Consider the following 21,542-nt stretch of genomic DNA (forward strand, 5'->3'; position numbering starts at 1 on the left):
GGCGGGCCCCGCGCGCCCTCGCGCGTCCCCCGCGCCCGGGCGCAGCTGGCGCGGTCGGTCTAGTGCAGCGCTCGGCTCCGCGCCTCGGGCGCTTGGCTTCACCTTCAGAGGCGCGGGGCGTGCGCGTCCTCCTCCCCGGGCCCGCTGCCTCTTCGCCAAGGTAGGGGCTGGGGTGGGGGGCGGCGCGGGGCCGTGGGGTCGGGGGCGCGGAGATCCGGGCCTGGACGTGTCGTGAACCCCGGTGTGCGCCGCGGGGGTGGGGGGCGCTGGGGAGGGGCTCCCCGGCGCGGGGAGGGGGGCTTGGCTTTCCCTGTTGGTAGTTGCTCCGCTCCGCAATTCCAGGAGAGGGAAGATGCAACTTCGGGCGGCGAGGCGAGCGTCCGGGAGGTGGTTTTTACCGCAGTGGAGGGGCGGGGTGGGGGCCGGGGTGGGAGCGCGGAAGAGGCTCTGGCAGTGTACACTTCGTCAAAGGCGACGCGGGAGGAGGGGAGCTCGGATGTGCTCTCCATCCATTAGGAGACAAAGAGCAAATTGCCTTACTTTAAAGTAAAACGCTTCGGCTAATGAAGGTGGGTGATGGGGCTGCGGGGCCCGAGGAGCCGCTTCAATTATTAAGGGTTTGGCTGATGGGATCGATGCCTGTGGGCTCCGAGCGCGGCTGCCTCGGGGACGTGTTTGCGTGGGGGGGTTGTTTTTCCTCCCCCCTCCCCTGGCTGAATGCCCATCAGCTGGGAGCGTGTAAGTGACCATAACATTACAGAAGTGAGAGCGCCTGGAAGGGAAGTTAGGGCAGGGGTGGGGGTGGGGGGCGAGGGTTCTCGCAATGACTCCGAGAGGGGTGGGGAGAGGGGGTCTGGGTGTCAGAGACTCCTCGGAGATGCGCGCAGCCTGGCGGGGTTGGGGGTGGGGGTAGGGGAGGTATTGATCGCGATATATACCCGGGTATATGTAAGAAAAGAAGAATGCAGTGGGGTGTGTGTGTGTGTTTGGGGGGTGGGGTGGGGGTGGTGGTGGAAAAGCGCCTTGTCTGCCATTTCCAGGGAGAACGTACTGAATAGTTACGATCAGTATTTAGATTAAACCGCCTCGTCAAGTTTTAAAGAAACTTTGTGTGAATAAGTTTGTTAAAAGCCAGCCGAGTTGGGTATTTAAAACAGCGGTTTATGGACGAAGGTTAGTGTGCGATAGCAATCAGCCGTGGTGGGCTGGGAAGCCAGTGGACCCCTGCTATTAGGGACCAGAGAAACCCAGCCTTTTGCCCGAAAAATGTGGGTCTGTAAGTTGGTCTCATTTATTATCAGCGTTAATAAGCACCCCGCAGCAGACCGGGATCAGACCAGGAGCTTCTGGCTCGTGTGTCTGTATCTTACTCATTCCGCTGGGCTTATTGATAAAGAACTGCTTGGTCTCCGGGTGTGCAAAGATCAACTTGCTCAGCCCTCTTTTTAAGTATATTCATTCTGTGCCTTATTTAATCCAGATGCACAAAAAGCCATTTGCAGCTTCATTGTTGGTTTACATTTTTTGAAAAGGCGACTGGTGTAACCTGTGGAATTTGAAATGCAAATAAAAGCCTGTGGGAGTTGAGGCAGAACAAATCAGCATTTATAAAGTGAAAAAGATTTAATGTCTTTGAAATCATTGCAGAGGAAAAAAACTGGAGAGGGGAGTGATTTTTCAGGGAGTGAATTGTGACGTCAGGTCTTTTTGGAAAAGATGTTATTTTTAAGGTCTGAAACCCGGGTATGTAAAGTGCTTACAGGAAAAACAGATTACAAGATTAACATCTGTTAACATGATCGTTTATCTCCAGCCAAAATTAGGTCAGTTCTTTCTTAAGGAAACACGATTGCTGGCTCATGCTTAAATAATAAAATTAAAATAATGAGTTCATAAATTAGGACAGGCGTTTGTTAATAACCTGACCTGTGAAAAACATTTTTTAATTTCGAGATCAATGAAAGGTCAAAGTCCCTTTTGGGTATTGAGAACAGCTCTTCACCCTGCGTCTACCCCTCCCGGATGACCCCCTCTATCCTTACTCCCAGCTCCGTCTCCGCCCCCACCCCGGATTGCTAATTTCCCTTTTCATCCACTGTGGAAGTACAAAATATACCTAAGTGGATACTGTCTGACATCCCCCTCGTTAAAGAAGCCAAACTCTCTCGGCGCAGATGGCTAACTTTCAGAGCTCTGCTGTTGTTTTACCATTAAATGAAACGGGGGGGGTGGGGGGGGTGGGAAGGAAACAGCCTTGCAAAGTCTCCCTGCCCCCTGGGTGTGACTGACGGCTCTGTCGGCCAATCCGCAGCGGCTTTCTCCATTCCGGAGGTAATTTGGGGTGTGAGTGTGTGTGCGCGCGCGCGCGTGCATGCGCCCATGTGTCTGCACACTAAGTCCGACCAGCCCCGCGCATCCGCAGGCTTCTGCTTTGCACAGCTGTATGCCGTAGACGTGGACACGCTTTTACCCGAGTCTGCAGCTAGATAGGCACATGGCAGTCTAAATAGAGACGCTGGCTCCTCCGAGTGTCCTCCTGCAAAGAATGGGCACAAGAGGCGCTTTCGGATTCAAGTCGAAACCTGCTGAAGGGGAAGAAAAGGGGAGTGATGTGATTATGCTTCCCAACAATTGGGAAATCGAAATGTGCGGTTTTGTTCCTCTCGTTCCCACGCGGCAGGCGCGCCCTAGCGCGCTGGGGTCCCTGGGTGTTGGAGCCCACTCGCCAGGCGCAAAACGTACAGAGAACGAGAATTGTTGAAACTGGTGTTAACTCCGTAGAAAAGTGAAGGACAGCATGTACCTTCCAACTTCAAATTTTATTTTTTCACTGGAAGTTGCTACTTAGTCCATGGCAAATTCTAGAATGTGACTTGCTCACGGTCGGTGAAAGTTCTGCTGCCCACCGACTTATGAATGCTGAGCGCTGGCCGCGTCTCCCCTGCACAATGGGCACATTCACGCGCGGAGTGCGTCACGGGCCGCCTCACGTTTCGTACTGGCTTAATCTGGCACCAACCTCCCTAGGAATATCGGTAGTGCGTGTGGAAGTATATGGGCCAGACCTGGCCAGGTAGCATCTCAGTTTCACTGCTGGAGTTGCTGTGCTGCTGCACTCGGGGATGGATGGTGCTGCTGCAGTGGTCGCTTTAGAGACCCACGTGTACCACTCCCTCCGGGAGACCCCTGCAGGGGGACCCCTGGGAGAGACCCCGCGCCCCGGCCTCGTCCACGCACGGTGTGCCCGGCTGCCGGGCCGCACCGAGGTCACCCGGAGGGTCCATGGGCGACCCCAGGCGACCTTCGTCCTACGCTGCAAGAACATAACTAGGTTACAAGGTGGTGTCCGGCCCCGCACCTACCGCTCGGGTCTTTTCCGCCCTCCACACCCAAGTTCGCCCCTTTTCTACCCCATCTCAGTGATCTGACGGATCGAGGAATGGGCAGCGCTGAGGAGGTGTCGCTGGATTAAATCATCCCTATTTCTGTATCTCCTGCGGTGCGGCGCTGGGCGCGGGTGCTGCTGGGGGGCGGGGGGATTTACCTGCCCGCCCCGGGGGCGGGGGCGGGGCGGTGGCCGCTGGTTGCTGGGCTTCCAGGGGGCGGGCCGTGGGCGGGGCGGGCAGCGCCGAGAGGTGGGGGAGGGCCCTGCCCGCGCCCCCGCCCCCGGCGCCCGCCCCCCGCCCCCGTCATGTGGAGCGGACGTCACACGCCTGCACTGTAACCCAAGAAGTGAAAGAGACCGGGACCCACGGCCCAACTTCGCACCGTAACAAAGGCGTGGGTCCGTGCGGGCCGGGGGGTGGGGGCGGGACCAACTGCGGAGGGAGGGGGCAAGAGGGAGGGGGCCAGGGGATGGGGCGGCGGGACCGGGGAGTCGGGGGAGCCGGGGCCTGGCCGCTGCAGGGGTCTGTGCGGGGGTCTGTGCAGGGGCCCGGGCAGGGGTCTGCTCGGGGCCGGGGGGAGGGCGGCCCGGCCGCGGCGGGGGTCTGCGCGGGGCCGGGGGGTGGGGGGCCTGGCCGGAGGTCTGCGCGGGGCCCGGGGGTGGGGGCCTGGCCGGGACGGAGGTCTGCGTGGGTTCGGGGCAGGGGTCTACTCGGGGCCGAGGGTGGGAGCCTGGCGGGGGCGGGGGTCTGCGGCCGGCGGGACCGCGCTCCGGGGCCCGAGGCGCGTTTGAGGCCAGGTAATTGGTTTCTATTTTAAACTTCACTTTGTTCTGGCGGAGGTGGGGCGGTGGGAAAGGCGTGGCCCCCGAGGACGATTACATAAGTGTTCACACCTGATCCGGTCCCGGGCCGGGGGCACCGCGGGTGTTTGGGTGGGAGGTGCTGGAGGGCGCCGGCCCCGGGCATCCCCGCGTGGGTGTAGTGTCCTGCCCGTGTGACCAGACCCCGGCTCGGCGGTCGGAGCCCGTGTGGACTCCGGGGCTGTTTCTGGAAGCCCAGAGGTGCCCGTGGGCGTGGGGCCGGGCCTGCCCGCGGGGTCCACTGCGTAACAAAGGGGCAGGAGCTCCGGACCCTGGGCCGCGCGGCGCGCTGACCCAGCAACGAGTCACCAAAGGAACTTTAGACGGGGTCTTAATGAAACATTCCCCCAGAACCTGCCATAAGTCTCCAATCCTGATTAAAGATTTAAAAATTGATGTATCTCCACCCTGTGGCTGTGTAATAAATACCATGAAAGTACTGATCGGAGCAGAAGCGAGGGTGGATATTTCCCCAACAGGATCTTGTCCAGATTATTTTTTAAGCCGCCCTATTAATATGATTGGAGTATTTTGGTTTAGGAATGTAACTGCTACTTTAAGGAACCAGGCATGCGTGCTATTTGATGAGATACTTTCTACTGCTTCGTAAAAAAGAGCTCATCTTATCATTTGTTTGTTCCTCCTTCGTTTTCTGTTGCATTCTTTCATTGTGGCGTCAAAATAGCCGCGTTATTTATATTTACACAGACCGGCCAGAATTAAATTTACCGCATGCCGCTGCTGCACACGAATCGGAGAGTTTCCCCCTCTTGGTAAAATTGCAGAGTGAGTTGAGCGCCGGCCAGTGGTGCCTGGGTCTGGGGGCTGGGTTAGAGGAGGAGGACATCTTTAGTTTCACAAGAGTCAGTCTCGTGCCATCTTGAATGGGCCCTGGGACAACCCGAGCTCTGAGCAAGACTCACGTATTTTGGTAATGGCATTAGAATTCTGACGTGTAAAGCTGCAAACATACCACGTCTAATATTTTTCTTAGTTCATTAGTAGGACTTTGTTTTCTTTAAACTTGCTGATTTGAATGTACTGAAACAGTCGGAGCATATTAACATTCCAAACAAATAAGAATCCCAAGGGATGTGTAAGAAAGCTCACTAAGAGGAGTGGGAATGCCTCTCTAAAATGAAACAACAGTGAAGTAGTGTATTTAGTAGGTACGGTCCTCAACAACGCGAAGAGAGGAGTTCTGCTTGTTCTCGTCTGTGAAAGCTTTTGTTTGTCAGCGTCATCTTTCCGATGGCAGAGGATACTGAAACATGCTAGATCCGGAACCTTAGCTTTGGGCCGTATAGCTGATACTAGGTGCTGATGACCAGACAATAGTTTACATCGTCAGTGTTAATCCCATTGTTATTTGTAACCGCCCTTTAAAGTTGACTGGCTGATTTACAGATGGACATTTTCCTGGGACCCGGAAGCCCTTACCTGTCTGACTCTAAGATGATGTCCCAGAGACCAACAGGAGTGAATAGGATGAGAGATGTTTTTGAAAACAGGTCGACGCTGAAAGCACGGTGCCTCCACGTCCACAAATGCCTTTCCCTTCCTTCTCCTACATGGGGATGTTTGAGTTTCATAGATGAAGCGTTTCATGTGCAGATTAAGTTTAGGAACAACTATGTGAAAAAGAAAAGGAGACTTTACAGAATACTTCAAAATGAGGTGTACTCCAACAGATGGTTTTCAGTCTTAGCAAACAGGGAAAAAGGATAATGTGACCTAGGAACTGAAGCAGAGTTTCGTCATGGATTGTCTTGAAAAACCAGTACTCAGTTTATTGGGTTGTTGTGGATTTTTATTTATTCATTTTCCAGAATACGTATTGGTCTTATTCATAATTTACCAGAAGGAATCTTTTAAAAAAGAATTTTGTGGGAGTGGCTGGAAGTCTCTCTGGAGATTGTGTTTAGAGTTTCAACTGCATTATACCTTAATGCCACAGAAATAGGAAACTGAAATATAAGCTGATTACGTTCAGCAGGAAGGAGCCTGTCTGAACGTGTGCGCCTTCCTTTTGTAATACGCTTGTTTTCAATGTTCAAGACATTACACTATTTTGGTTTTTATTCCATTTTCAACATTGGTGAAAAGGGCATGTGTTAAATAATTAAAAGTGGTATTTTGCTGATGTAACTAGATTTCTGATGAAGCGAAGCATCTCTGTTAAATGTCTGGAAACAACAACTTTTTCATTGGTCGTTGATGGTCACACTGAGCTGGGGACATGTCAGCTTCCTCAGTGATAGGCACAGATTGAAGCAGAAGGGATAAAACTAATGGAAGAAAGTTAAATTTGATTCAATCTCTGCTGTATAAACATTTGCCTGTAGAAGGAACATTCCTTCTTCAAAGCAGATGTCTCACCTGCTTATAGTGTAGTGTTTGTACATTTTAGGGCTTAGATAGAGTTCTCCTGGCACAGTCAGTTAGTTTTTTCAAAAATACATCTCTTTGCTGCCCTAACCCCTCCCCCTCAAAATTCTGGAGGCTGTGGAAAAAGTGTAATTAACTGGGATCTTACTGAACACAGTCCAGAGGTTCCAGGTGGGCCTGTGCACCACGCTGACCCAGCCACATGTGTGCCACCCCGGCTCTCCCGGGGCACGGCGGCCCCCGCACTGTGTAAGCACTGACTGCTTTACTAGCACCCAGCACAAGGACCTGCTTGGCTTGCTGACCACTTGGCGCCTTTGACCTTCACTCCCAGGGTTCTTGCTGTCTGCACATGGAGAGTTAATGGTATTTCTGTCTTAACTCCCGGACGCTTCCTCTGTTGGTGGGAAGCTGCATCTCATTTGGCTTTGCGCTTTTCCAGGGATGGGCGCTGCAGGATCTCGATTTGTTCTGAAGTCTGTTGAGGTGGCGGTATAATCCATCCTGTGTGTGTTGTAGAGACAGGCTGCAGGATGGAGCTTCCCGAAGGCAGATGGAAACGTGGGCTGCAGATAGGCATCCGTGGCGGCCATTCACGTTAGGAGTTTCCGTAGCAGCACTTCGACGCTGCCTTCCGCCTGGCATTAACTGGTGGCACGAGCCAGCCCACGGTGACTGTGGCCCTCCGCTGCCTCCTGTCCTCCCCTGGGGCTGTTACCCCAACCTTTCTACCCGCTGGCCCACAGTATGCTGGCAGCAGCCTGTTGAGGGTTTGAAGATCACTCTCGGGGCCACAAGAGTGACAGCATTTTTCAGATTCAAGCCTTGGCCTCCGTTCTCCCTGGTCCCAGGAACAAGTGGGTTTGGGGTTGGGGTGGTGGGTTCTCTTTGGAGGGGTGACCTCTGCCCTAGTGAGTTGAGATCCCCCCACCTCTCCCACCTCTCTCACCAGACGGGGGACTTTTGGGGGTTTTTTGGTGAGGAAGATTGGCCCTGAGCTAACATGTGTTGCCAGTCTTCCTCTTTTTGCTTGAGGAAGATTGTCGCTGAGTTAACATCTGTGCCAGTCTTTATTTTGCATGTGGGATGCTGCCACAGCATGGCTTGACAAGCATGTATAGGTCCACGCCTGGGATCTGGACCCGTGAATCCTGGGCCGCCGAAGCAGAGTGCACAGACTCAACCACTATGCCACTGGGCCAGCCCAGGGTGGGGGGGGGGGGCGAGTCCTCTTAATCATTGGACTCTAGCTGTGAATGTCTTCCAGTTTTCAGGAATATTGGCAAGTTGTCACATCAAATGTTTATTTGTGAAGAATTAATAAAATTAACCTTAAGGGAAGAATGAAGAAAACCTTTCTTTATGAATTTAAAGTGCTTCCCCATCCAGTTCTTTAAAAAGCATCTTTATTTTAAAATTAATTTTTTTCAAAAGAGGACTGTTTTAGGGTTGTGACCTAAATAGCTATAGGGTGGATGCGTATACAGGCGCTATAAGTGCATTGCTTTCAGTTGGAATTTATGCTCTCTGCTAAGGTATAGTGAGTGTATTTTAGACGTATTGGTAAAAATTAGCAGTTGCAACTGTCGGTTCTCTGTCTTCTTTATCCCTTGCATCTGGCTGCACGTGATCTGAACAGCTGAAGCTTTTCTTTCCAGAGCTGGAGCTGGCTGTCATATTTATGTCCAGAATGCAGTGTTTTCCAGTGGCATACGTCGAATTGTAAAGAAATATAATTTTGTGGCTCTCAACATTCCTTAAAAGTAGTTTTCCAAAAGAGATCTGGCATTTAGTCTTGAATTCAAATGGTACTGAAAATTACAAAGCAGGAGTAATTAGAAATGCAACTATTTTTAGAAGGCAAACATGTAAATATATGTAAAATAATGAGTAAAACACCATACAGGAGAATAGAAAAAAATAAATTACTTAAAAAGCAACTATATCGAATTTAGATGCATTTTACTGTTTGTTTCAAATATATGTTCATTCTGGTAGGTTTTCTTTCTGGGTTTTTTTTTTTTTTGGTCAGGAATTTAATCAAGTTGTTATGTTTTCAAAATTTACTTTCAGAGAGAGGTATTTTATATGATTGTGAAATTCAGATGGTTCCTCACCAGTGTGGTGAAAACAGGATGAAATATTGATTTTATTTTGTTTTCAAGACAGAATTAATCTGGTGTTTTATTCCTTCAAAAGCAGGTAGACTTGTCTCGCACCGATTCTGGCTCCCCCAGGGAATTGCTGATGTCAGCTCGGCCCTCGGATACAGCTGTCCTGTTATTTTCTTGCTCATTTAGGGGATGGTGAGCACAGGCTAAATGTGGTGTTAGCTTTCAGGACGTGTTAAATGGAGACTCTTAAAAATTGAGGTCCTGTGTGAAAACTCTGCAGATTTTTCTTGATGGCTAAGAATTAAAAAATTTCTTTCAGCATTATTTACTAACACTTGACAAACCATCTCGCCTTCAACTCTTCTCACACTGAAGAAAGTAAAGGATATTTGTTTAGGAATTTTTCCTTTGTTTCAGAAAAGGGCAACATGTGTCTGTCTCTGCCATATGGCACTATTTAACCTATATTGCATGAGCTGGCTTGGTGCTGTGTTAGGCATTGATTTATTTCAGCATCCAAGAACATTCTTAGAAATTTAGTCCAGTGAAAGATGCCGTGAAGATTGTCAGAGAGGCTGTTCGTGGCTTTAGCAGCTGCTCAGGTGCTTGAGGGTAGTAAGCAAGTGTCCCTGTTTTTTATTTTTTTTTTCTGTTTGGTGAGGAAGATTGGTCCTGAGCTAACATCTGTTGCCAATTTTCCTCTTGTTGCTTGAGGAACATTGTTGCTGAGCTAACGTCCATGCTCGTCTTCCTCTATTTTGTATGTGGGATGCCCCCACAGCATGGCTTGATGAGTGGTGGTTGGTCCATGCCTGGGATCCGAACCCATGAACCCTGGGCTCCCGAAGCTGAGCACACGAACTTAACCACTAGCCACTGGGCTGGCCCCCAAGTGTCCCTTTTTCCTTTCCTAAAATAATTTTTGTGGGAAATAGTTTGACATTAAATGTTGGCTGCTTGTGTTCATTGAGGAAAACGCAGCGCCCCACGTGAGTAGCTAGAACTTCTGCTGGTCGCACATTTGCACCCTCAGGGTCGGGCTGGTGAGAAAGGACGTCCACTGTTAGTTCCTGATTACTCCACTGATTTTAACCGAGAGCTAAAAAATACGTGTTTTTCCCTTAAAGACTTAGCTGTTTTTTTTTTTAATGGATGGATGAATCGGTGAACAGATGCATGGTCCTGTTTCATAGTGTAAGCTTTTATGGTGCTGCTCTGGGGTACCTGGAGGCGGCACTGTGATGTTTGCACTGACGACTTGTTTTGTTTATACATGTTGTCTTTGAGTTTTTGGATAGACTTGTGTTTAATTCACAAGGGGGCTTCTCCTGCCGTGTCTCAGGGACTGACTACTTACTTTGATGCAGAGCGTCGCGGAAGATTCTGCCTCCGTTCTCAGCATCCTCTGTGGCCGTGGTGTGGCCTCCAAAGCTGACGTGTCTGGATACTCTTCTCTTAGTGCATCCCTGTCATTAGCTTTAATCATACTGTTTTTCCTGTTTTAAGGAAACAAGTAAACAAATTTATACTCATTCACGTGTGCACCCCCAAAGCAGGGCATGTGTGCACAGAAAGGTGGGCCTGGGTATCACTCAGAATTTCAGCAGAATGGGTGAAGGCTGCTTTTGCTGATGCATAATTTATGTTGACATTATCAGTGACACGGAGAGAACATTTTTATGCCAGTTTGAGAAAATACCGTCGTTCACATTGATAATCATATTCCCACCAGATTTAGATTCATCATACCAAAGCTTTTCATGTCTTAGTGTGACCATTAGCATAATGATGATAATTTTCCCTTTGAGTAACACCAAGCGTAATTTAAATTAGTGTTATTGTGATGAGTACAACACAGCCCAGGTGTTCAAGTGGCTTCCTTATTTCAAAAACGGATTTTTGCTTTTTAAAATAAGAGGCAAGGAAGATGATCTCATTCCTAAAGACAACTTAAAAAATAACAGTGTTGGTAAATAAGTGAATTCCTAATGTAAAAGTACTTGCCATAGCAACGTAAACTTGGGGACAATTCTGTAGAGTCATGGGATTAGTGGTTTAGTGGGAGGATTAAAATTGGCCTCAGTAAATTACCCTGGTGACAGAGAGGCAGAATCTGTTAATGGTTTTACAGGAAGATTGGCTTATCAGTTATTTTCTAGGTTGATGAAAGATTATGGGCTGCTTAGAATTTGAACTTTAGAAAGGAAGGTTAATTTTCCTAATAGCTACACATTTTTAAGTATCTGTAGGAATTGGTTAAAAAAGGCTGTTAGTGCAGTTAGAATTCAGGATTTTATATGCACGTGGGAGACGATTTATGGTCCACGTTTGTTGTTGAGCTGCAAACGTTAAGGGGCAGTTGCCAGTGTGCATTTCAGGCGGTCGTTACATTAGGTCTTCCAACTGTCCGTGGAAATAGACCATTTTGGAAAGTGCATTAGATCTTTTGGGCCACAAAGCCTCCATTTAGATGCTTACAAGCTGGTAGTTTACTACACTGCACCTTCTTGGCCTGAGCGCAGTGAATGTGCTCCCCACTCCGGAGTATGGCTTTTCTATCGGGTAGGAGGCCTAAATCGATGGTGTAGAATGACCACGAAGAAAAATGGTTACTTTTGTGATTATTTACGTTTCTTTGTGAATTTTTGTTATTTCTATTTGGATTTGTTTTAGAAGGTTAATATTGAGAGTTACATATACGTTATAACTAGCAGGAAATGTAGAGATGACTTTTTGCATGAATCCTGACATTTTATTGGTTGTGACATGCTGAACTCACACAGCAAGGTGAGGTCAAAGTCCGCCTTCGAGATGAGCTTGTTAAGAGCGTGTAACGCTGATTTAGCAGGGTGGACTGTAGACCTGGGAGGGATCGGTCATTTAGGGCCATGGGTGTATACTGTCCCCACTTCAGTTTCACTTTCTGATGCTTAGCTCTAGCTCTAGAGAGAAGAAAAAATCTTGCTTGAATTTTTGCATCTCTCAGTGGGGATATCATGTTAGTATGAGAGCTGGATGGGTCGTCCCTGTCAAAGGCCACTGCAGCTTGGCAGAGCTCAGACGAGGAGACCTCGGGAAGTGCGGGGCACCATGGACACCCGGCAGCTGTTTGCACAGGTTCCCGGCTCAGCGCGGGGCCAGTGTACAGACTTTCTTGGGAAACCCAGTCTAACGCTCATACTAACATCACTTTCTATAAGAGAGTGAATGTGGAAGGGAGATGACCAGCGTGGGATCAGAAGCCCTAAAAGAAAAAAGCTACCAAAGAATTGCCGGGAAGGAGGTCAGAGGAGACAAATGACGGTTGTGACAGACTGCCAGTCCCTGTTAGGCGTCCTGTCTAAGCTGCAGCAGCAGGTGGATACAGGAGTGCTGGTGGTGAGCCGGGCATCTGCAGGGCCAGTGCTCAGTGCTGGAGCAGATGACTGCTGAGGCCTGGAGACACGGGGCTTTGAGAGAGAGCTGCTGACCAGAGCGGGTCAGGGAGGAGGCCCAGATGAGTGCCCCAGGGGTGGTGCGCATTTTTCCTTCCGCACATCCATGGTGTAGGTAGACAAGATGGCAACTGGGAGAAAGAGAAACTGGGGAGAGGAGCAAGCTGAACACAGTGACGTGTGCATTTCCCTTTTTCTTCTCTGATGGCAAGTCAGACACAGGGCTACACACAGCAGCCCGTGGGGCTGGCCGGCTGGAGTTGGGTCTGCTCCTGGTGGCTGTATGGACTCTGGCCAGCTGTTACCAGCCCGTGGAGAGGTCACTGAGCCTGCTCTAGTGAAATTGGAAGCTGGACCAGGGTGCAGTGAATTTTTCTTCTCTGTGCAAGAGCCGCTTAGAAAATCCATTTCCTTTTGCGTTCTCCATGTGAGCGAACATAGTGGACATTCTAGGTTTTCTCTTAAGAGGCAAAATTGGTAAATTGAGACCCAAATTTAGGATTTGTTTTCCCTTTTCTGAAGAAGATAGTATTGAGTACTTTTTCATTATTTACCTGAAGCTATATCCTAGGTGGTTTGCCACCCTTCTAGAAATTTCTCAAAATATGTGATGACCAGTGTACATTAAGAATTGGAAAGAATTATCTAATCAGTGTGATACTTTATGGACATCATCCTGGATGCCCTTGTGTGAGAATTTTTGCAGGCTTGTTTGAGTATCAGGCAGCTGAAATCTCATTTGCTTGTCAGTGGTAATGGTTTGCTTCTTTATACCCATCTCATTCCATAAAGGGTGTGCGCTGAGCTTGAGAGGTTACTCATTAAATATATAGTAAAGCATAAATAAAAACCAAGAACAAGAATGGAATAAGAAGTCACAAGAAGGGGAAAAATAATATTACCTATCCAGATCATAACGTTCCCTCCAGTGGGTGTCCCTGGACCAAAATTTAGAATCTGAGCTTTCTGGCAAGTGAAAACAGCGAAAGGTGGCCACTGATGTATTGAATTGATGCTAAGGAGAAAGCTCACCAGTTCTGCTGTGAAAGAAAATCCTTTTTGAGCGCGTAACCCTAAAGAAAACTTTTTACATTGATTCGTGTATCGGCTGGTTTTGTACATATTTTTATGTAGACGGTGCCTTCAACAGCATTCTTAAGGCGATGCTGCAGTGGTTTTGGAAAGGTCCTTCCTTGTAGCTTCTCCAAAACGAAGAGCCAAGGGCTTAGGAACAAAATATGATGCACTGAGAGCTATGTTTTGAATCACCGTGACAGTATGATCCAAGTTACTGATCATTGGAGTGTCCCATTATGTTAGAAGTTTAATTTTTGTGACTGATGACTTATTCCAGAGTTGAATCAAATTTGGTGAATGCCTTAATAACCAGCCCCCCAAATAAATAGCTCGTAAGTGCTCTGTTAAGGCTCATTTCCTTTTCACAAACATCGATCTCATGCCTGCTGTGAGCAAGGCAGTGTCCCACGTTCTTTATGTGTGTTGTTTAGTATTCATAACAGTTATGAGATGGCTTGTCATTTTAGCCCCCTCTCCCCCAGGCGGACGCTGAGACTGGCACGGTGAAGTCGTTGGTCAAAGTCCCATGAGTAGAGTTGAGAAGACCATCTTTTGGGCAGCCACCTTGAGGTTATGACCGTCCACACACTTGTTAAAACGTGTAGAGTTTGAGTCTTAGCCTGAGCTCTCTGGTACTGTATCACTGTGGAGGTCACATTATGGAAGACCAGTGTCCCTCCTCCTGGCCCCCTCCCCTTTCTAGGTGGCTGGGGTGACCAGTGAATCCTCTGAGAGAAGCTGGGAGCCAGTGTGTAGGGTCCCCAGAGCTGGAACTGAATCAGTTTATGGCCGTATCTGCTCTGAAGTTTAGCACAAGTTCTGAGGAATCCATCCCGAAAGAGAAGTTTAGAGGGCGGTCTGAGGATTTGAAGCAGCGGAAGTCCTGCCGCAGCCTTTCGAGCCAGCTGGGGGGGGACTCGGCCCCACCCTGGGCGCCCTGCCCTCTGCTTCTCTTGCCCTCTTGCCTGCCTGTCCACGGGCTTAGGGAGGTTCCCTGGAAGCCCAAAGCCACCCTCCTGAGCTTCGGAAACCCGGGTCTGTGTTGACAAAACCCTGGGGCAGAGGTCGGCAGACCGTCTGTGAAGGCCAGGTAGGCAGCGTTGCGGGCTTCGCGGGCCATGCCTTCTCTGTTGCGACGGCCCAGCTCTGCCTTGCAGCATGAAAGCAGCCAAAGGCGGTACGTCAGCGGATAAATACGCCTTATTTATGGACACTGAAATTTGAATTTCATGTGTCACAAAATATTATTTTCTTTTGATTTTTTCCACCCGCTTAAGAATGTAAAAACCATTCTTAGCTCACAAGCTGTACAAAAACAGGTGGCGGGCCACAGTCGGCTGACCCATCACGCTGGGACGGTGCTGCCCGATGGAAATACAACGCATCTGTCATTTTAGATTTTCTGGTGACCACATGGAAAAAGGCTAAAGACATGCATAAAATTAATGTTAATAATATGTTTTATTTAATGCATACATATGCAAAATGTTCCTTGAACGTGTAAGTGATATAAAAATTATTGCTGAGATATTTTTTGTTCTTTTTTTACACTAAGTCCCTCAAATCTGGTGTGTATTTTACACTTACAACTCATCCCCATTTGGACTAGTCCTGTTTGGCCACCATATAGGTTGGTGCCCCTGAAGGGGGTTGTGATGACTTGCCCATTTTGGAAAGCCCCACCATCAGCCACGGCCAGGTGCTGAGGTGGAGTCAGAAATCTCCACCCCACAAGTTCAGCTGTGTCTGTTTTCGGTTGTTTTTAAACAAGGACACTAAGGGAAAATACATTCCTTTGGAAATATCTCAGTCGAGTCCTAGCAGTTTAATTAGGTCGAGTCCTAGCAGTTTAATTAGGGGGAAGAGGTTCTTTTTCCCCACTCTCAAGATCTGTGCCAGGAGCCAGTGGTGGCCGTGGTGGGGCGCTGAAGCGTGCTTCCTGGGATGGCAGGAGGCGGGGGCCTCCCCTGGCAGGTCTGTCCCTCTGTAAGTCCATGGTAATTAAGCTAGCACGCTCGCTCGTGGAGCAAAGAGCCATCCTATCTAGGTGTTTCCCTGTGTTCCCTGCAGCCAGACCCCCACCTCCGATGTAGCGTCTGCTAACTCAGATTTGTTAATTCTGGCACTGCAGTTGTATAGAGAGGAATTCCAGTGTGGGAAGATGCAGACTCTGGCTTCGGGGCCAGCACCTGCCAGGGATGACTTGTGGCCAGATTTGGAGCCTCTGTGTGCCTTCACTTCTTCATCTGTGAAACGGGATGAGACGCGGCCTTCCCCGAGGGCTTGCGGGAAAGGAGGGCGTGGGTGCGTGGCAGCTTTGAAAGGAAGTGGGCTGAACCTTTGCAGCTAGCCAGTTCCCAAGCAGACAAGTTAGGATGAAGGCTCCTTACCCTGAGGCTGTCAGAGAGCAGGAGGGAGATCCTGGTGTTGTGAGTTTATTCTGTCTCATCTGGGATAGTTTTACATCTAGCATATAAACTGTAAGGAAATTGGTTATTCCTATTTTTTGCACATTAAAAAAAATCATCTGTTTTAGAAAGGCGATAATAATTGTGGTCTAATTCAATTAGGTAGATGTTGTTTATATTGCACATTAAGCCTTAAACCGGTTTTATGATAATTGGCATTTTAGTTTTGTTAACCTCATAATATAAAAAGCAAATCTACAAAAAGTAGAAACCATTACCTCTGTTTGGGTTAAGGTGTACCTGGAGTGAACACCCTGGGCAGAGTTAGTTTATTATTGTGTAAATTGGTGTAATGGCTGAGGATCAACAAAATGCTTGTTCTGTTGAGGAACAGAGTATCTCACTGAGATGGTCTGACTGACCCTCCCTCGCACATTCTTTGTGGGTGAACGTGTTCCTGCCTCATTTCTGCTCCTAGATCCTGTGCGGTTGTCGAATTAGAAGTCAGGACACTGCGTTCTGTATCAAAGCTTGTGAAAGTGCTTATGTTTTGGAGTTTCCACTTAGGAGAGCCATGTGGAAAGGTAGAACTTTTTTTCCTTCAGAATGAATCTAAACACATATATTTAATCAGTCTTTTTTAAATTGGTCATTTAAACATAATAATAATGATAAAAATGAAGGTTTCCCCCGGAATGGGTAAGAATAATGCTTCAGGAAAGCTGTTTCTCAGAAGGAAGTAGAGGACTCTCCTTGAAGAAGATGCTTCTTTAAGGAGATGAGGGCTCGATGCCGTGTAGAGGATTTTCGTCCCTTCCTGTCAGCAGGTAGGATTCCTGTATTGTTTTGTGCTGCTAAGAGTTAGAGCGAGATGCATAGAGGCACCTGAACGGTTCTCGCCCTTGAGGGCCTTCCAGTGGGCCATTTTGTGAGTGCTGACGGTGTGTTTGGGGTGGTTCATAAGCCAGGTGAGAGGGGAAGGGAGGGTATTTACAATCATAAACTGGCCAGAATCACCTTCTGTTGGCATAGTGGACATCCCACGGGTGGGCATGAAAGCCTGCCCTTGTCTTCAGGAGGCAGAGCTCAGCTGGTCTCTGTCCCCGTGTATCTCAAGACAGCTGTTCCGTTTGCTTATTCAGTTTTATCCCATTTCAAGGTGAGACGTCGTTAGATTGCTTCCTCCTTCTGGGGCTGGTCCTGTTCTTTGTGGCAACACAGTGGTCTCCCTGTTACTCCTGCCCATAAATCCAGACGTTCAGGTCAGACGTTTATTATTTTGACCAAGGGTCAAGTTCCATTTCTTGCCATTGCAATCACGGAAATGCTTCTTTTGATAAATAAATGGTGTTGAAACAGACTAGAATTCTGTTGACTGTCTTGGGTGTGGAATGGCAGTATCAATGTTCAGAAAACTTATCAGACTTTTATTTTGAATAAGATTGGCTAGCGTTCAGGTGGAATAACAAAGTCCAAATCTATATTGTTCAGCTGTGATAAAAAGTGCTATTTATCTATTTTTTGTTTCAGTGACTCAGCAAAACAGTGCTTTGGACCTGTGCAAATTTAGGTAAAGGAGTATTTCTACTTAAAGGAGAAATGTGAACCTTCAGTGTTAGGATCGCCATTTCTTAGTATGTGGACCTAAAATTCTTTGGAGACTTTTGCAAATCCATGTATGTCTCAACGAGTTAGATTTCATAAGTGGGCCCTTATCTTGAAAATGCTTTAAGCCCCAGAGCCAGTCGCCCCCTAATGGCCATACATTTGGGGGGGTTCAGGACCTTACGTGGTTTCCGCCCGGTCGTGTGAAATTTATAGGTCTTCACTTGCCTTAGGATCTGCTAGTCAGATGGGACTCCAGTAGCACAGGAAATTAAAGTGTTCTGATTAAAACGTCCCTTTCTTGGACAAACACGGCTGTTTTTAGAGGCTGGTGGGAAACAGACACAGAACTGTAGCCTTACGTTTAATCACTCCGGGCAGAATTTCTTTCTTATTCACTTGAAAGTCACTTTGTTGAATACACTTTAATATGTCTGCAGTTAGAGCTAGGAATATGTGCTACGTCCTCTTGTTAGAGGAGAGGAACTGTGGGAGCCAAGAACAAGCTTGGGCTTTCCTGAAAGCCCAAGATACTGACTTTGTCTTCTATAGAATTCCCTTTGCTGGCAGTGACTTATCCGAATGTCATTATTCCAGGGGATTAATATGAACCTACACGTTTTAATTGTTGAACCAGAATTAAAACATTGATAGCTGGTACCCAGTATCTTACAGTGTCTGTTTCTCTTGCATAGGGGTATGAAGACAGACACAAGTAATTGGCTTTTAAGATGGATACAGAGATTTTAAAAAATAACTTACATAGGCATTCCCAAAATGGTATGAAGATGTGCGCTTTTTGTTTACTACCATATAAGGGGCGGGTGGGGTGGGGTGGAATTTAGGGCAGATACACTTTACTTGATTTTTCAACCACGTATTTGAGTAATTATAGCCAAATACTTAGGGTAGTGTTCTCCTTGCCCAAATTAAGCTGTTTTTTTCAGGTAACTATACAAAATGCATAGTTCATAGACTGCAAAGACTTCATCATCTTTGCCTTCAAGATGTTTGCAATCTAAAGGGGAAAGTGCATTTTGAGAGAAAATAGCACGTTCGACATTTCACAACATGGATGTAATTTTATTTTACGTAAGAAGCTGTTTACAGAGTGCCTTCCACATGCCAGTCACCATATTAGGCATTTGCAGTAGTTTAATGTGTTTAGATCTTTAATATATATAAACTTTAATTTAAAAATTAAAATGGGACCATGTCATGTGAAGTTTTCTGCAATTTATTTTTTTACGTAACATCACAACCTATTCTTTTTGGGTTTTTTTGGCACCCGAGCTAACATCAGTTGCCAGTCTTCTTCTTTCTTCTTCTTCTTCTTCTCCCCAAAGCCCCCCAGTACATAGTTGTATATTCTAGTTGTAGGTCCTTCTGGTTGTGCTATGTGGGACACCACCTCAGCATGGCTGGACGAGTGGTGCTAGGTCCACACCCCGGATCCAAACCGGTGAAACCCTGGGCCGCCGAAGCAGAGAGCACGAACTTAACCACTTGGCCTTGGGGCCGGCCCCACGAACTATTCTTTTCTTCGTTTGTTTTTTTGTTTTTCTCCCCAAAGCCCCAGTGCATGGTGGTATATCCTAGTTCTGCTGTGTGGGATGCGACCACAGCATGGCAACTGACAGGCGCTGTGGTTCTGCACCCGGGAAACGAACTGGGGCCACCGAAGGGGTGAAGCCCCAAACTTTAACCGGCAGGTCATCAGGGCCGGTTCCACACTTGTTCTTTTTAAGAGGATATGCACAGGACAGATGTTTGCACACACCCTTAGTGATGTCCAGATGCCCCATGCGACCCCGTTCTGACCCACTTGGAATGGATTCTGGCTGAGTAGTCCAGAGGAGCAGGCCAGTGCCCACCGGCTGGACGTCCGCCTGAGGAGACTGCTCTCATTTATCCCCAGTGAGTGGACATTTGCCTTGCTGCCCGCATCCTAGTGTGCAGGGAGCCTCTGTGATACACAGTTTCGTGCACGCATGGGAATATTTCTTTGGGATGAGTTCCCTGAGATGGAATTTTTGGCATGGAGGGGCATTTTAATTGATGGCTTCTGCCAGATTTCCCAGGGAAGTTGTCAGAATGCCATTTTACATCCTGCAGCCGTCAGTGTGAGCGAGGCCCTTCTCTGTCAGCACTTGCTGTTGTCGCTTTTCAGTCTCAGCCAACTGGATGGGGGAATCATCTCATTGTATTTAGAATATTTTGAATGTTGAGCATTTCATAATGTTTACTCATCACTTTCTTTCACCTGTTGATCTGTTGGTCAGTTTCTCCACTGAATTATTCGTGGTTTGTAGCTTTGCAAGAACATTTTGTTTATTAGAGTAATAGCCTTGTGCTTTGTGTCACAAGTATTTATCTTTTTTATGTCATTCACTATATGTAAGTTCTTTTTGCTCCAGAAACATTCAAATAGCCTCTATCTGAGTTGTTTCTTAAAAGGTGTGTGAATTTCCCTCATTTTTTTTTCCCTTTTGAGTGAGTGGAGGAGTGTATAACAGTTTTGATTATTGTGCTGGTTACTTTTTCTGTCCATTCCTAGGCAAATTTTGGACATTTGTATTTTACTAGAAAATCAGTAATTTCTTTCATCCATATAATCACATTTATTAACCTAGAGTTTTGAGAAACATTGTATTCTTTTAATTTTCCTTCTTATCAAAGAGTCAGTTATTGATTTCATTTATCAGTTTTACTATTTTTTCTTTTTTTCTGATTTGTTACTTTTTAAAATTCAAACGTAAGGGTTTTAATGCTTCTTTGGATGTTTCACGTACAGATTTTCTTTACTTTTTTAATTTTTTTGAGCAGTTCTGTTTATGAATGTGCTATAATTTATTTATCCATTTTGCCGTTGATGGATATTTGGGTTGTTTCTGTTAGGGGCTCTTGCAAGCGATACACATAAACGTTCTTGTACAAATTCATTTCTGTTGGGCGCAAGTTGACTGTGTTATAGGGTATATTCAGCTTTTGTTGTTGTTGTTTTCTAGGAAGATTAGCCCTGAGCTAACTACTGCCAGTCCTCCTCTTTTTGCTGAGGAAGACTGGCCCTGAGCTAACATCCATGCCCATCTTCCTCTACTTTATATGTAGGACACCTGCCACAGCATAGCTTGCCAAGCGGTGCCATGTCCGCACCGGGGATCTGAACCGGCGACCCCCAGGCCGCCGAGAAGTGGAACATGCGCACGTAACTGCTGCGCCACCACTTCGGCCCCTTCTTTATTTTTGATGATGTAGCTGGTTACACCGTGAGCTTTCTTTGTGCCCCGTACATTTTGCCGTGGAACAGTGTCAGGAGAGGTTTTGCAATTGCTCTTTGATTTCCTCCTCCCCGGGAGTTATGAAGAGTTTAAAATTTTCCAAATAGCTGAAGTCCTGGTAATGTTGTTTCTGCTTTTACTTGTTAATTTTTGGTGTCACAGTACTGTATGGTGGAGCTCGTGAGGTCTGTGCTGTGTCTCATTTGTGGAAGTGTTGGAGGACTCCTGTGGTTTGCACGAGCCCGCTCACCTTCTTTGCCAGTTGAGCCAAGTGGCAAGTGTGGGGTTGGTACTTCTGTATTAGATACACCTGACTTTTTAATTCAAATTCTCTATTATTTTTGCCTTTGAATCTGCCAGATTTAGGAGAGATTTGCTATGTCTCATAGATGCATTTTATCTCTGTTGATCTTTGCGTGCACTGCTGGAGTTTTTGCTTTATGTATTTTATTTTGTGTTATTTGATTTAAAGGTTTAGGACAGTTATGTTCGTTGTGATTTTTTTCCCCCCCTTAATAATTGTAACATGACTTTAGTGCAATTCAGTGCCATTTTTAAAGCAGGAATTGAACTTGTCAGGATCTTTTTGTTTTCACTGTTGCTTCTTTTTGCATTTCCTGCGGCATGTTGTCCACACAGCCAGCTTTTCTGAATTCCGTAGGTTTAGGTATGGCTTTTATAGAGAGCAAATAGTTGGATTTAGTTCTTAACTCTATCATAGAATCTTTATTAGTAAGTAAATTTATTCCATTTATAGTTATTGTTGAAATAGATTTATTTGATCATCTTTCTTAATTTTTTTTTTTTTTTTGAGGAAGATTAGCCCTGAGCTAACATCTGCTGCCAATCCTCCTCTTTTTGCTGAGGAAGACTGGCCCTGAGCTAACATCTGTGCCCACCTTCTTCTACTTTATATGTGGGATGCCTACCACAGCATGGCTTGCCAAGTGGGGCCGTGTCCACACCTGGGATCCGAACTAGCGAACCCC

General features: G+C 47.1%; 1 protein-coding gene across 2 annotated transcripts in view; it reads left to right on the forward strand.

Annotated features, from left to right (window-relative positions):
* Positions 1–14: 14 nt before the first annotated feature.
* Positions 15–21,542, forward strand: part of ZNF516 (zinc finger protein 516) — a 123,376-nt gene continuing 101,848 nt past the window's right edge. Inside the window, exon 1 of one of the 2 annotated variants that reach the window (XM_046671392.1) lies at positions 15–160. The gene's annotated coding sequence lies outside the window, so the exon portion shown is untranslated. The remainder of the gene's footprint in view (positions 161–21,542) is intronic. The other variant, XM_046671393.1, reaches the window with a different exon arrangement.

The sequence above is a fragment of the Equus quagga genome, chromosome 9, assembly GCF_021613505.1.
Source record: "Equus quagga isolate Etosha38 chromosome 9, UCLA_HA_Equagga_1.0, whole genome shotgun sequence".
Lineage (NCBI taxonomy): Eukaryota > Metazoa > Chordata > Mammalia > Perissodactyla > Equidae > Equus > Equus quagga.